Consider the following 14,506-nt stretch of genomic DNA (forward strand, 5'->3'; position numbering starts at 1 on the left):
TTCATCTTCTCGTGGATTGAATGTTCCTGGGAATGGTGTGTTCACCCCCCCCACAAAGCAGCCTGTTCAGTCTATGACTTCAGAGTCATGCCTAAGGCTAAACTACATATCATGCCTCTAAATTTCACATGAAACAGGGCTTCTTATTCAATTAATTCCTTTCCACGGTGACTTCAAGCCACAAATCACAAACTAAGGGATATATCATTCTTCAATGCATTTAGGGAAAAATATTAAGTTGAATATAGGAGACTATCCCCAGCCATAAAAGATACAATTCTAGATACTGGAATATAGAAACCCATGGTTATCCTACTGATGAGAAAAAAATATTATGGGCAAAGATGAGTTCCCAAACAAAAAAATCCTACATACAGTTGCCCAAGTTTCTATCTAAAGACTAAAAATGTTAGACTCTCCACAGACTCTCATTTTAAAACTTCATTCAGCTCTTCTAAATATGAGAGAGAGAGAGAGAGAGAGAGAGAGCCTCTTTCCAGTACTCACCTTTCTTTTTTTTAAGGAAGCATTTTTTAAAGGAAGATTGGGGAAAGACTGCTTAGGACTACATGACTGTTGTACAAATATAACATGATAGAAGCAGAATGTTTTTAAAGTCAGACCTATCATGGTGAAGGAAATATTTTGTAGTGGAAAAAATCTTGAGGCAGGGGAACCAGTGAGTGTGAGATAATGAGAAATGTCCTCAAGTGGCAAAAGTGTAAAAAGAGAAGAATGCTTCTGGAGTAATCCCAGAGAGACTATGGCAGATTCAACAAGAATTCTTTTCTCCAAACTATACAAGCACAAACTACTTGAAACACTGCTTTGCAACTGTTTTAGTTTGTAAGCTGCTGGGATGTGTTATACCAGAAATAGAATGGCTTTTAAAAAGGGGAATTTGTTAAGTTGCAAGTTTACAGCTCTAAGGACATGAAAATGTCCAAATTAAGGCATCCAGGGAAAGATTCCTTGGTTCAAGAAGACTGATGATGTTCAGGGTTTCTCTCTCAGCTGGAAAGGCACAAGGAGAACATGGCACATCTTCTAGATATCTCTCTAGGAATCCTCAACAGCTTTCCTGGGTCTCTGTCCCTCCTGTTGGCTCCATCTGTTCTGGTGGCTGTAAAGCTTTTCCCAAAATGATTCCCTCTTAAAGGACTTCAGTAAGCAATTTCACCTTGAATGGGTGGAGACACATCTCCATGGAAACCATCTAATCAATTGAGTGGGTCACATCTCCATGGAAACAATAAAAAAGTTCCCACCCAGCAATACTGAATGAAGATTAAAGAACCTGGCTTTTCTGGGGTATACAACAGATTGAAAGCAGCATGGTAACACTTTTTCCATTTCTGTCTCTAAATGTTATTTAAATATTTGAACAGTTTAAATTAGCTTGTTGACTCTTGGAGAGGGGAAAACTATGTCTTAGATTTTTTTACATTTAAACTTCTAAGTGAAAGTACATGCATGGCAGTGAAAAGATGAGAAAATAAAAATGTATAGAGAATTTGATTAAATGTGTAATGACATCCATATGAAAATGCATTATCCCAACTTTAACATTGTGCTCTAAAAGAACACTTGATAATGGAAGAAGTGATCAAAACATAATGGTAAGTGAAAAAATGAGAGCAACTTTTTGCAGGGCGTGATTCCAGTTTTCTCAAGAATTGTGTGTTTTCTCAACAAGATTGTGTGTGTGTGTATGTGTTGTGTGTATTTATGAGTGAGTTTGTTTGTGGTATAAACCTGGAAAAATGTAAACCAACATATGAACAGCTAATATGTGTGTGATAAGTTTATAATTTTCTGTTGCCCATTTTTGAGTATTCTAAAATCATTTCATAAACACACAGCACATTTATAGTCATACATTGTGAAACATTATTGAAAACTATGAATATTCAGGTTGGTAATTAAATAAAGCAAATGAACAAAAACTTTCCAGCAGAATAAATAACACATGGGCATATGAAAAAAAATCTTCAACTTCACTAGCTATCAAGTAAATGTGAATAAGAACAAAATATCATATTTTTTCAAAGTAGCAGTTTGGAGAAAATTAATAGTCACAGTAAAGGTGTTTATTGAGTCAGCCTCATTCATGACTGGTTGAGTACAAAAGTATGCAATATTGTAAAGCAACAATTTGGCAATATCTAGCTAGAGCTTTACTTATGCTTATTTACTTTCGAATCTACAAAGATTTTTCTTGGAATCTGCCTTGAGGATTTAATTTGGAATGCAAAGGTTTACCTAAATTATGCTTCCAGAATACGTGTTTGATGGTTATCCAAACATTAGTCAATAGGGGAATTATTCAATAATTGACACTCTATAGACATGAAAAATATTTTATATATATATGTATATATATATATGTATATATATATGTATATATATATGTATATATATATATATATGTGTATATATATATATATATACACAAACACACACACATATATATATATTTCCAATGGAGAAGAATTGCAAAATAACCTTTTAATAAAAATAAAACTTTTTTTATTATTCCCATTTTGTATATTTAGTTGGACAGAAACATGTCAATATCCTGAAAGTGGTTATCTCTGCATGATGGAATTATCAGAAAGGTTAATATTCTTTAGTATTTTTTTGGACTTCTGAAATATGTAAAATAAGCTTGAAAAACTAAGCTCAAGGAAGTTAAGTGATATGCACTTAAAACCTAGGGATTTTTTTTTTGTGCAAAGCCCAGGGTTTTCTCCCATGTCATGCTGTATCCATCACACAATGCTGTATCTGAGGTATAGTGGTTACATGAAGCAATGCTGTTTACGGGAGCCTTTTCACACAACACAAAATGCCTAACATTTAAACTTTCCGTGTTTATGAAGATTATAATGTCCTCAAAACATGCCAAAGTCTCATCTAATTTCTGAGCCTCACCCCATTGCATGGTCCTTTCTCTGAGAATTCTCGGGCATGAGATGTTTTGGTGTGAAGTCTAGGGACAGTTAAGGAATGGGAATAAAAATATGGTGGGGTTTAGGTCAAGCATCGTCTGGCAAGCAGATCACAGACAACCAGGGTTCAAACCCACCAGAAGAAGAATTAGAAACGTCTCAAAGTTAGTGCATGTCATGCTCTTAGAATTCACTTTAACTCCTAAAGTCTGAATCGTGTTGGCTCTGAATTCTTATTTAAGGTTATAAATCATGCTCATTTATTATAATTCATAAGTAGATGTGACTATTTAATGAGGAGATTTTCTGTTTTCTCTTTGAAAAACCCCAAACAAGCACCCCTGCTTTCGTACACTTTCTGTCTAACATAGACAAACTCAAATCGGCATATGAAGCCAAAATAAAATCTAACATTTCAGCTTTGAACAATGCAGATAATTCTCAATAAGTTCTAAGATTAATTTTAAGACTATCAGGGAGATACAGACATCATATTTACTATTATAAAAGTCCTTTCTAGTTCTAACAGTTGAAACTTATTTTCTGATTTCTGTAAAAAAAAAGTTTCCGTAAATAACAAAGGTTTTTAAACAAACTATATTATTTTAAAAAATCTATATAAACAACAGGCTATAGTAAAATATAAATATTTCAATTTGACTTGGTGATTAAGGAAGCTGTAAGGATTAGAAAAACAAGTTGTGTATATTTGTTAGTTACGACAAATGGTTAGTGTTCATTTTAGTTTTGTCTTTTTTTAGTTCATTTGCATTCCATTTTCAACATGGTGGTCTCAGAAAGTTCAGCTTCAGTTATTTCCTTTGTCTCCAAGAAAATATTCCATAAAATATTCCCTGGTGAAGCCCTAGAAGACTACACTGGCATGGATGTTACTGAGAAGGGGAAGAAAGATGATAATCACCACCAGGTAAGCAGAAGCACCATCTGGATGGGACTAGGACTTCTCTACAGACCAAAGTCAGCTCAGTTACCCTTTCATCAAGGATCCAGACCCGACAGCTTTCTAAAACAGCCACCTGGAGGCATATCTCTGTCCAAAGTGAAATGAGCTTTCATTCTGTTTTTTATTCTCTGTATACTGCAATGTCTAACAGCTTCTTTCTCTGAGGTCAACTTCTGAAACCCCTAAGGAATGACCACCATTAGGGAATTTGCATTGATGGCTCAAATGATTTCAAAAACCTGTGGCATTTGATGGATTCAAATCTTTCCTGTGTCTTTCGCTTATCATCACTTCTCTGTCTCTTTTTTCCAAACATTTATTTCCAAACACATTCTTCCATCCATTCTTATATCTTAGAATTTAAGCGCTGAAGTATATTTACATTTAAATGGAGTGCTGGGCCCTTTTGGTATTTGAGAAAGCTTTTGAGATTTTTAATGAACTTCTAAAAGGTTCTTGGGCTGAAATTTTGCCAAGAGTAGGTCTATTCCTAAAAACACAAAGCCTGGGTTCAATTTAAAACTACCAAATCATTAATTCAGGACAAATTGGATCTGTCAATGATCTGCAGTTGTTTCCCAGCTCTGTAGCCTCATATTCAAGGCCCTTACTATGGGCCCTGGCCTCCTCTGTCAGGCTCATATCTCACTCCACAAGAACCACTTTACTTACCTGCTGCTCTCTCATTTCCCTGAATTTCCATTATTTTTGTCTTGCCCCCTACTGTTCCTTTCACCAGGTACATCCTGCCTCCACTCTTTGTCAGCTGCCTTTTCAAAATTCACAGACCATCTCAAATTCATCTCCATCAGGAAACATTTTTTTGTTGCCTGTGGATAACTTAGGGAAAGTAAATAAGCCAGTGGTCAGAAAAGCCTGATTTCATGTTTTACATAATCCCTAAGAACCATACAACAAAGACAAGTATATTGCAGCTTTCTTTTTTTTAAATGAAGTATATGATTTCCGTTCCATGACTTCTGGGTAAAAAAAGTCATATATATGAACTTTTGGGAGATAATCATTTCCATTAACTGTGGGAATTACAGCAAGTTACTTAAGCCCTCTCTGTCCCAGATTTCTCATCTGGGTTATGAAGTTAATAATAAGGTATTCCTCCCAAAATTTGTAGTGAGGATTATATTAAAAACTCTATGGAAAAATATTGTAACAATATACAGCAAGTATCAACAGTTAATAAGAGAGTAAGTTATTCTTATCAATAAATGGTCTCTTCCCTGCTTCATGCCTATTTTGATTTAGTTCTCTATGAAATAAAATCAAATACAGTTTTGCCTTAACCAGACACTAATAACTATTCCATGACAAGAATCATATTCTCACAAGGCCAAAGACTGTTCATAGTACATTGTAGGCTTTCAATACACTTATTTGTGTAATATGATTAAAGGAAATCCAGACAAAAATAAGTTCTGCCCTATTTTTAAAGGCTCCATACTTGCAAATATCTCAAAACTTCAACAAATAAAATGAGGTAAAGAATGTGAATGACAACAAGTTTGACTTCAAATGAACATCATTCATCACTTAACTCCCACTCCACTACTTCTGTTGAGAATTGGGAAAAGACTAATAAAATTATTCCCCAAATGACACATTGGTCCCTTTAACTTTTGGCTGTTTTATTTTTCTTTCAAAAGCAGAAACCATGATAGGGTGTATGTTATAGACAGATGACATTTCTTTTTCTAATTTAGATGAAATGACTATGAAATATTGGTATTTGGTTGAATCTACGTGGCTGCTCCAAACTAAGACTTTTGATCCCGAATGCAGGCCTGCCAGTACTCTATGTTTCAGATTGATGGATGGTGTTACCAGCATCATATTTCCATTATTTTATGCTCCCCTGTTCCATGTGCCAAACCACTATTAAATCACCGATACTAAATGTTGAATAAAGTAAAACATCTATTAATTAGAAATGAGTTCTTTCATTTTTCATTCACTTGTCTCATCCTGTGCTACATTTTCCATCATTTTTCTAGTTTTCCCAGTCTCCCAGTTTATCTTTCTTTTTTGACCTTTCTCTAGACCCTTTGCATTTTTAAGGAGGCAGCACGGGGGAGCTTAAGGGGCTTTGAGTTGAAAGTCAAGAAACCTTCCTGTGTTGAATTTATTTTCAACTTCCTTCATGACTTTGAGAATATTATCTCTCTAGACCTTCTCATCTATCAATAAGTACGGTGTACCACATGATCTTTATTTAAATCTCTTACAACTCAAACTCTCAATATTTTCTAATTTTTGTCTAGAACTTGTCCTTTTTACCCTCTATTCTGAAGGAAGGATCTTTTCTCCAGTTCTTTTTTTTTAAAAAAATTGAAGTAGCATTTTAGTTATGTCCCCTTCTTCCCTATTTTCTACCTGGGTCTGCTTTGAAGATTAATGAAATAATCTGCATTGAAGGTCTTAGCACCATCTCCTTTCTTTTATCAACCTTCTTTATTGTGCACTCTCCTCTTCTCCTACTATAACTTTGTTTCTATCCTTCTTTCTTTTCTAAAATTCTCTTTGATTCTACCAGTATTTCACAATCTCAAATCTTAAATCTAACTCATTAGTGAATTATTTTTGAAATTTAGTCTATATATATATATATATATATATATATATATATATATATATATATATATAGCTGCAATGGGCCAGCTGCCAGATTATTTGGGGGGTTTTAGAAGACTCAGCAAATAAAATTCCCATTCTTTTGCCTGAGGTTGAAAGCAATTGAGAGATAGATTAAAGAACCTGAAAGATGAAGATAAAAATATGCTGATAAAGGGTATTAGAAAATGTTTTTTGGTCTATTTACCAAATAAGATTGATTATGATTCATATCTAAATTAGATGACTTACCTGAGTAAAGATACAGCCACCTCCTCACCTTCCCCAGGGCCTGCCTTAGTAAAATACAGGCAGGAAAGAGGAAGGAATGTCTATTTTCTAGGATGAGTCAGTCTACCCAAGTCCAAAATGAGGGCAGTGACATATACCCAATCCTTCTCCCAAACTTAACAGCCAGCTAAGTTCCTTTCTCTGCCCCTGGGAAAGAGTAAATGTGGAAGATCTGTGACAAGAGAGAAGTCAGGGTTTAACTAATGCAATTCCTGCCCACTGTGGAGGGGGGCAGATAATACTAGGGACTGGCAATATGGTGATGGATATGAATTAGAAATGTGGTGGGTTTGTAATGTAGAAGTTGGGAGTGTTTTAGTGATGTACGGGAACATTACATTTTCTGGGGAGTCAAAAAAACTTCTTCTAGAAAGTAATGCATGTACTGAGACCCAAACTATGAAGAGGAACAAGACAAAGAACTAGTTGATGAGATGATAGGAGTGTCTCAGAAAATGGGAAAAACACAGGAAAGCTGAAGGAACATTTGGAGAGCTGTAGTATGACCATATCCTGGGCACTGAGGAGGAAAATGGCACGGGATGAGGAGGGAATCAAACACAGCCCAAATTAGAGCTTATACTATATACTAATGCCAATAAAAATACTTTTGGGGATTTAATATATCTGTAACACATCTATCATGATGTCCAGTAGACAATTGGGTCTGGACTTCTGAAAAGAAGACTGTGTAGGGTATATGAACTTGAAAATTATTAGCAAATAGTTTGCTGCTGAATCCTGGAAAATGAATATAATTCTCTACTGAGTAGACTTAATGAGAGCAGAGGAGACACTGTGAGAGATCTCTGAGAAGCTCCAACATTTAGTTGCTGGGTAGAAGCCAGACGTTAGGACCAAAATGAGAAGTCAAGGAACATATGGCTTAGGCATGAGAAAAAGCAATATTCTCTAATGCTACTGCAAGGTCAAGTAGGATGAGGGCTGCAAAGAGAACATTGGCTTTAGTAAAGTAATAATTGCAGATGCATTAGCAGGAGCAGATTCAGTAGAATAGTGGAGGGGAGGATTCTGAAGTTGGACTGGGTTTAACAGTGTTTTGGAACAAAATTTTAATTTGAAATATTTTTGGATAAAACATTAAATGAACAATGAAGGAATGAACTGTAGAAAATGAGAGAAATTCTTTGAACATGTCTTTCTCTTTCTATTACAGCAGAAAGAAAAGAAGAAAAATGGGTGCACATTCAAAAGGATTTGTGAACTTGTGATGGAAAGGTCAGATATTTTCAGTTTGATGGCTCCTAGTTTTGTGTAAAGTACACGTGATATCTACTGAGATTGCAAGTAGAGAGGAGGGGTCTGAGTTTGTAAAGAGCAGAAGAGTTGGAAAACTAGAAGCACATGTTGAGATTTTTCTGCAAGACAAGTTGTAATCGAGATTAGAGTCTATAAACTTACCATGGTGCAACTATCTGATTATATGAGATCAAAGACCACATGCAGGTGAGGAATTGGAATCCATCCATATTTAGCATTTTTCAGAAGAATGCATAATGAATGGACATAAGGGCAAAACCACAGGTATGAGGTTTTATGTGAATAGGGGTGTAAAGAATTGGGCTTTAAAATAGAATCTGTAGAGAGATGGTAGAAGCTGCAGTAGATTGCTACTGGTTTCAAGGAATTGCATGTTTATTCTAATAAAGTAAAATATTAAGTATAGATTAGCCAATATGCTATAAGGTTAGTAAATTATGGACATAGAGTGTGGAGTCAGCATTTATGTACTCAGAGGCAAAGCTGTTTTTGTGTATAGCATGTTGCAGGATGGTCCTCAAACATGCTATCTGAGGTGGGATAAAAGGGATGCATGGAGGAACACTCACGGATATTTTTCTATTCCCTTTATTTTGATGACAGAATATGAGCTGAAGCAAAATATTGCATGCCATTTTCAAAGTCTTGAATTAACAGGGGGCTTCTTGGTTTTCTCTCTCCATCATGTATTAACAGATCCCTTGTGACTCCCCATAGACATACACTGATGTGAATGTGAAGGAGCCCCTCATCGGATATTTGTCAAGAACAGAGAAGCAGCTTTGGCCAAGCCTTAAATGTTGGTACCTTTCTAATCATCATTGAGGCAGTCAAATCTGGTATCCCCTGTCCCTGTACTCTATTCTCTGACAGTAGCAGTGATAACTTTGTTATCAAGTGTAAAATATGGTGAATATAGGTGGTGGCCACAGGAATGGGGGTGAGAGGGTGAGGCATCACAAGCAAGGTGAAGATATTAAGAATTCTGTCAGACAGTTTTGGAGGGTACAGATGTGATGCCGATGGTAAGTACAAACTTGTATTTTTGCTTTAGGGTAGAAATTGCTAGGTCCTGAAAGTGTAGCAGAGGAAGCACAGTGATGCCCTCAAGTATATCTGTTTACTTATATGTTTACCCAGTTAATGTTTTAGTTATGGGGTTATGTGAACATGGGAATAATTATATTAACTAATTAATTAATTGCTTAATCCATTAGGTAAATAAACTACAGTCAAGGAGAGCAATTGATTCTGTTAACCTGTTTAAAATATGCACATCTGAACAGAGATACTGTTTTCCACCTGCAAGACTGTAAGAGTCAAGGGTTGGCAAGTGGTAGGGATTGAATCATGTTCCCCACAAAAAGACATACTGAAGTCCTAGCTCCTGCTCCTGTAAGTGTTAACCCATTTGTAAATGGGACTTGTGAAGGATATTATTTGCTAATGTGTGCCCAAACTGAATGAACTGGGCTTAACCCAATTTGGCTGAAGTCTTTATAAGCAAAGAAAATTGGCCATGTAAGTAGAAGACAGAAATCAGAGGAAGCCAGAGAATGAGGTATATTACCATGTGATGGAGGCGATCATGCATGCCAAGGAATCCCAAGAATTTCTAGGCACGATAGCATCAGAATACTACAGATGCTGGGGAAGGCAGGGTTTGTTGAGACCTTGTTTGGATTTCTGGCTTCCCAAACTATGAGACAGTAAATATATTCCTGCTGTTCAAACCAAACAGTTCTGTGTTATTTGTCATAGCAATCCTGGAAAATGAAGACAGACAGCATACTATTACAGTGTGGCTGTAGGAAAAGCAGCACATACATCACAGCAACCATGGAAAGGTAAAATGGTACCTCATCTATGGTTTGGCCATATTCTTCAAATCACAAAGCCCATATATTTAGATATAGCAATTCTATTATTCAAGTTTTCTAAGTACAACTTCAGTACTTTATAATTACTCTCCCCCATTATCCCTTCATTCTAATATCTAGCATCATTCTATTTTATTACTGTACACTCCTAGCTTTTTACAATTTCTAGTCAGAAGCTAGGATGGTCCATATGTATGTTATGCATATACCTTGTAATTCTGAACAGCTCCATGTAATACCTGGTTATGGGAAACCCCTGATACTCTATAAAACATTAAAATCTCCCAAGAAAACAGGACAAGTCTTTGATTTTGAAGCTTGCTCTTATGAAACTTATTTTTATAGTGGAGATGCTAGGACCACCTATAATTATGCCTAAGAGTTGTTTCCAGGAAACCTGTTTAATTTGCTTCGTAAACACTTTAAATACTTAAGATCACATTTTACAGGCCAACGTAGTAATCTTTCCCCACTCTTATTTGGGGCCAACCCCAAATTTCATATTTTAAGGGAGTGTTTTTCGAAGCAAACATACCATCACATTTGTTTTGAAATCAATTTTCCTTCGATACCACATGCATACACTGTTCCTATACTCCATTCCTCCATCTTTTTGTTGGAATTGTTACAAATTATATCGTTATATGTTGCATGTCTAAAACCATAGATTTATCATTACATTTTATGAATTTGCATTTCAGAATCTGTAATAAGTAAAAAGTGAAAATAAATACAATATTACTGGTGTTCATAATTATCCATATGATTACCTTTACCAGAAGTATTTATTTCCTTATGTTGTTTTATTTTATTTTTTTTCCTTATCCTGCTTTGATCCACTGTTTGTTGTCTTTTACTTTCAGTATGAAGAACTCTTTTTTAGTACTGCTTTTAGGGTAGGTTTAGTGGTGCTGAATTCTCTAGATTTTGTTCATCTGGAACTATTTTAAACTCATTGGTTAAAATTCTTGCTGGAATTTGTTTTCTTTCAGTACTTTAAATATTCTGTGCCTCAGTCTCCTTACATTTGTGCTTTCTGGTCAGAAATCAGCATTTAAACTTATTGGGGATTTTCTGACACATTGCTTTCCTCTTGTAATTTTCATAATTCTCTCCTTGTCATTCAAAAATTCGGCACCCTACAGTCTGATTACTGTGTACCCAGGTATAGCTCTCTGAGTTTTCCTTTTGGGTTTTATTGGGATTCTTGAATATTTATGCTCATGTCTTTTGAGTTTGGGAAGTTTTATGCCATTATTTCTTTGAATATTCTTTATACCCATTTCTTTCTTTCTCTCCTTTTGGCACTCCTATAATGCAAGTATTGGTGTGCTTGATCTTGTCCAACAGGTCTGTTAGGCTCTATTCACTTTTCCCATTCTTTTTGCTTCTGCTCCCCAGCTTGAATACTTCCAACTTTATTCTCTTTAAGTTCACTAACACTTTATTCTGCCAGCTCCAATCTGCTGCTGAAGACATCTAAGCAATTTTTTCATTTCAGTTTTGTGACTATGTTTGTCCTTGGTTATTTCTCCCACTGATATCCTATTATTATATGTGTATTTCTCCCATGATTATTTCCTTTCTCTGCTGTCTGCCTATGGCATAGATAACTCCTTCTTGGCCTAGATTTCCCCAAAGCACCACTCACAGAAGTTAGTCACATGGAGAATTTTACAGGAGATTTGGATGCAAAGCAGAATGAAGTACAAAGCCAGAGGATAGTGCAAAACACAAAAATCAAATATTGACTAGTCCTGCTATTTAGAATCTCTCTTGCTTATACCAGCCATAGGCGATTCTCAATGCTCACATTTTTCAATCCCCTAGATTTCCATAAAGACTGCCATCTTCTTTTCTTTCTCCTGCTCTATAATCCCTCCTTCTCAGTCATTTATTAAACTTCAGAATTCCTCTAATTAAAGCAGTTTAATAATTTCTTTGTGTCATCCGAATCCATTTTAACTGTTGTCCCCCAACATACTTATTAAGTGCAGCTCTTATATAGGAGAATATTTTTTACCCTGAAGTGAAATATTAAATCAGCTTTGATGATTGGTTATAGTTTACATCTCTCCACATTGACATCCTTCCTCATTTACTATCCTTCCTTCTTCGTTTACCATTTCTTTTATACTGTGCAATTATACCTTGGGAAAATATCATATACTATCCTTTGATAAACACCTTGAGTTTGTGTCTTTTTTGTTTCCTACTATTCCATCCATAAAGCTGAGCTCTGATGGCTGCTGTTTAACCTAAGACCTGACTGTGAATCAAATTAGTGCAAAAATAAACATAAAAGTCATACAACTGCCTTGGGGACTGTAGCACTGTCAAACCACTGTGAGTCACCCATTGAGTTTATATACCAGGTTGAGACATGTCTGTCTTTGAGTTTTATGCTATCCCAGGTGACACTGCCCACATCATTATATTTTGCAAACGTATGTGTTTATTATAAGTATATGTCAGCTTTCACCTTCCTTCAGGCTTCACTATCCACCCGTATCTTTGCCTTTCTCCTCTTCCTGTCCCTCCTACTTTCAGATTATCAGGTAAGCTTTCCTCAAGTACAACTACGATTTTCCCACTTCTGAAATCAAGAACTTTCTATAGATCGCCCAACTAACATAATGTCAGGAGGAGGAAGAGCTAAGAGATATCCTTAAATCTTGACTCCTTCACGAAAAATCTGTGAGACTTTGGGCAAATTGGTTACATCATTGACTTTAGTGTCTGTTTCTGTAAAATGGGCAGGTTTTCTGACTATCTTCAGGTTTATCATGAAGGACACTTAGGAAGTATATTAAAGAGTGCCTAAATTTAAAACATTCTATTTTACATGCATTGTTATACTCCTCGTAAAGTGAAACCTAATCTTCTAGTGTTCTTAAAGACTCTATCAGGTTCCTACTTATTTCTTCAATTCTCCACCTTCTTACATTTACAGGAAAGGCTTCATACAGCTGTCATTTACATGGGCTCTGTCAGTCATAGGCTATGTGACTTTAGAAGATTTGACCAACTTCCCTGAATATCAGTCTCAACCCAATAAAAGTATTTACTTTTATACCTACTTCCCAGTGTTAGCTCTTAAATTATACAAAATAATGGTAACATAAGAATCTGAAGAAAGACATTTTAACTGTTATCCCCAAACATACCGATTAAGTGAAGCTCTTACATATGAGAGTTTTTTTTTCTTAAAAATTTTAAAACTTTCCTACATAAGAAATACTTGTTTCATATTTCTTGAGAGGTTTCTACTTCCCTAATAGAGCCTTGGACATACAGTAACTTCACAAACTCAACACATCCAAAAGCACAGTTCACTCTTCTCTTGCCAAGCCACTACTATATTCTCAATTTCAACAAAAAGTCTCAAACCCCAAACACTAGAAACATTTATGTTTTTCACTCTTCACTCCCCTTCTCCACAGTCTGAGAGTCACCAAGTACTGTTGATTCTACGAACTATCTATCTTGAAATTCTTCTCCTACTTTCTACTGCTGCTCTTCTTTATTTAAATATTCACACTGCTTGTCTGGATGATTGCAGCTGCCTCCTTTCTAGTATTGCCAGTTTCAAGCTCCATTAATTTTGTTATTCTCATCTCCACCCAGATACCAGCATGAGTCCTCCCAACTTGATACGTGATATGACATTTTCCTGCCTTAAAGTGCACTTTGCTACCTACGGCTTGCTGGACACATTCTCCATGGTCTGTGGTCCCCTCACAATTTTGTACAAAGATATCTGGTCCTTTTTCAAGGAATCCATGTTCTCTTCCCCTCCAACACACGCATGCACACACACACACACACACACACACACACACACTTGCTGGATGCTCTGAATATAGACTCTGGAGCCACATTGCCCAAAATAGATCCTGCTACTTATTATCTCCATGGCCTTAGGGAAATTATATCTCAGCTCCTTAGTTTCCTTGGTGGTGGACCTGAGAATTTGCTACTCACATCTCTGACTGCATGGGGTATAAAATGGACTAGTGGACCTACATACTGCACTTTGAAATCCATCACCACATTTACAGGATGACTCTGTTTCCCTTTTGCTTTCTGCCAGCCAGTAAGTGGAAACAGTAGGGACACTAAGGGAGAGTCTTTACTGGGAAACACTAGACTCCTTTGTCTTTGGCTGGAGGACTCCCCACTGGCCTTGTGGTTCTTTCTAATACTGCGTTCTACTGGAAGACTCCACCACCCTTCATTCCTCCTTCCTTCTCGTCTTCACAAAAGTCAGAACCACATTCGGGTTTGACAGTTTTCCCAGTCTCCCCTGGCTAACACTCTATTTTCATTGCAGGCAATTTATCTAATAAATACCTTTCATGTCTAGCTTTGTCTATTATTTAGTTCTTGAAAGTTCTGGACTAGCATACTTCATCTATAAAATAGTTATAATAATTCATACTTTGTCAATTGCTGTGAGGATCAAGCATAATATATAAAACACAGAGCAATCTATAGCATCTATTTGGTTCTTT

The 14,506-nt window shown here is 36.0% G+C and overlaps 1 long non-coding RNA gene across 1 annotated transcript in view; it reads right to left on the reverse strand.

Moving 5' to 3' along the window:
- Positions 1–4,636: 4,636 nt before the first annotated feature.
- LOC143663481 (uncharacterized) overlaps positions 4,637–14,506 on the reverse strand; it is a 33,613-nt gene continuing 23,743 nt past the window's right edge. The window contains exons 2-3 of the long non-coding RNA XR_013165953.1: positions 9,683–9,878; positions 4,637–4,745 (exon numbers count right to left, since the gene is read on the reverse strand). This is a non-coding gene — a long non-coding RNA (uncharacterized LOC143663481). The remainder of the gene's footprint in view (positions 4,746–9,682; positions 9,879–14,506) is intronic.

Source organism: Tamandua tetradactyla, chromosome 19 (genome assembly GCF_023851605.1).
Source record: "Tamandua tetradactyla isolate mTamTet1 chromosome 19, mTamTet1.pri, whole genome shotgun sequence".
Lineage (NCBI taxonomy): Eukaryota > Metazoa > Chordata > Mammalia > Pilosa > Myrmecophagidae > Tamandua > Tamandua tetradactyla.